Source organism: Elephantulus edwardii, unplaced genomic scaffold (assembly GCF_000299155.1).
Source record: "Elephantulus edwardii isolate Elephantulus edwardi_28Jun2011 unplaced genomic scaffold, EleEdw1.0 scaffold00350, whole genome shotgun sequence".
NCBI classification, from domain to species: domain Eukaryota; kingdom Metazoa; phylum Chordata; class Mammalia; order Macroscelidea; family Macroscelididae; genus Elephantulus; species Elephantulus edwardii.
In genome coordinates, this window is record NW_006400100.1 from 879,700 (window position 1) to 881,760 (window position 2,061).

At 58.7% G+C, this 2,061-nt stretch overlaps 1 pseudogene; it reads right to left on the reverse strand.

The window, feature by feature from the left end:
* Nucleotides 1-321: 321 nt before the first annotated feature.
* The window catches only part of LOC102854935, an 11,094-nt pseudogene continuing 9,354 nt past the window's right edge, over nt 322-2,061 (reverse strand).

Sequence of the window (2,061 nt, forward strand, 5' to 3'; positions counted from 1 at the left end):
TTTTTTTTTTAAAGAAAGGCATTTTGCTTTAATTTTATGTAAAACTCTGTAAGTAATATACAAAACCAAGGGATGTAGGGGCAGAGGCAGGGTGAGCAGGCTCTGGACAGTGGTTTGTGGCAAAGGGGTTTGCTGAGCCCAGGCTGGGAGGCACTTGACTGCAGGCTCTGGCTCCACAGACCCCAAGGAGAGCAGAATATATTGGATTTTCATTGAAAGGAATCTGGGGGGAGGGGTGTCCAGAGCCAGCCCTCACCCTCCCTGCCGATGCCTAGTAATCCCCGAAGGTGGTGACAGGGGTACTGAGAGCCTGAGGGGCAGTTAGAATGCCGTGCTGGCCATGCTGCCAGGCCCGAAAATTCGGGGCAGAGCATCCAGGGACTCCTCCAGCCGTCGGTGGGCAGACTGTCCCTCTTCCCCACACTGCTGCAGGCTCTGCCGGGCAGCTTCCTGCACGACCTCTGTGTCTGTTTGGCAGAGGTATACCAGGGGTTCAATGCCCTCGGGTGCCTTGATGCAGCCCAGGGCCAGTCAGCCAGCCACTCGGGTCTGTACATCCTCATCCTCGAGCTGATCCAGGAAGCACAAGAGGGCCCTCTCTCGGAAGGCAGGGCCCAGTGACAGGCTCCGGAGCTGGGTGCTGACTGCAGCCATGACCTTGTTGTTGCCATGAACTAGCAGGGAGCTGAGGGCCCACAGCCCATCTTTACAAAGCCGCCCCTCAGGCGCCAGCCTCAGAGCCTTCAGCACAACAGCTTGGTCATCTGAGCTCAGATTCCGCACCAGTAATACCTCCTCAGCCATCTCAGTCACATAAGACTCCATGGAGGGGGCATCCAAAGTTTCAACATAACTCCAAAACTGGAAGACAGTGAGCTGCTTGCCAGGGCCTGGCTGGGGCCTCCTAGGCAGCTTCTGCGCCAGCACTTCCTCTAAGAACTTGACACACACAGCCTCCGCCAAACCTGACTTGCGCAGGGAGAGGCGGGCACTGTACTGTGTGCAGAAGGTGAGGAGCACCCGCTCCACGGGACAGATGCAGGGGCCGAGTCCCTCTGTGCACTGGTCCCAGAAGGTCAGGAAGCCGGGCCGAGAGACTGAGAACTGCACCACTTCCTGGGCAGAGGTGGCAGGGGTCTCCCATCGCCCACTGAGCTCACACACAGCTTCAAGGACTCGGGCTTCCTGCAGCAGCCGCTCCAGAGCCCACGCCTCCTGACAGCGCAGGGGCCCAAATGTGCCTAATTTCAGCAGGAAGTGGCTGCAGTGGTACAGGTGCTGGACGAGGGCAGCATCCAGAGCTAGACAGCCTGTGCTGAGGGGCTGGGCATGGGGTGAGTCTAGGCTGTCCTCAGTCGCGGGCTCCTAGTTGGTCAGGGGCCTGTCCCCAGGACCACCACTGTCTTCATCTTCATCATCGTTGAGAAAACTGAAGCTCTCCAGAGCATGCTCCACAGTGATACTAAGACTGGAGGCCCGGCTTCGGGTTAGGCCTTGCCTCTGCTGGGGTTATGGAAGAAGTCAGAGCTGCTGCTACTGCCTGGGCGCTTCCATGTCCCCAGCTTAGCCAGCACACTTACCATGAGCAGACTCTCTAGCCGGGTCACCTCCTGCTCCAGGCCCTGCAGCTCTGGGAACTGGCCTCGATAGTCATCCAAGGCCGACATTAAAGCTCCTAGAGCCTCTTCCAGCCTTTTGTCCCCAGCCCCTTCCGCCGCCTCTGGGACTGGAGACTGAGTAGTTGTGGCCACATTAAGGTCTGATTGCTGGGGGGCGGGGGCTAGAGGGGAGGGTGGAGGACTTGAGCTCTGAAGGCTGGACTCGGGGGCAGAGCTTGTGTGGGGTTCCCGATCAGAACAGGGGGGGCTCAAGGAGGAGGTGATGGGGGCTGTGAGGTCTGCCTGAGTGCAAGGCGGGGAGGCGGGTTGGCCACAAGGTTGGGTGTTGGTACCTGGGAGGTTGGAGTCTTTGTGCACAGAGGAGCTGGGAAGAGTAACAAAATCTGGAGAGGTGGAAAGGCTCAGAGTTTTAAGGGGGGTTTTGGTGGTAGGGCCTGTGGTC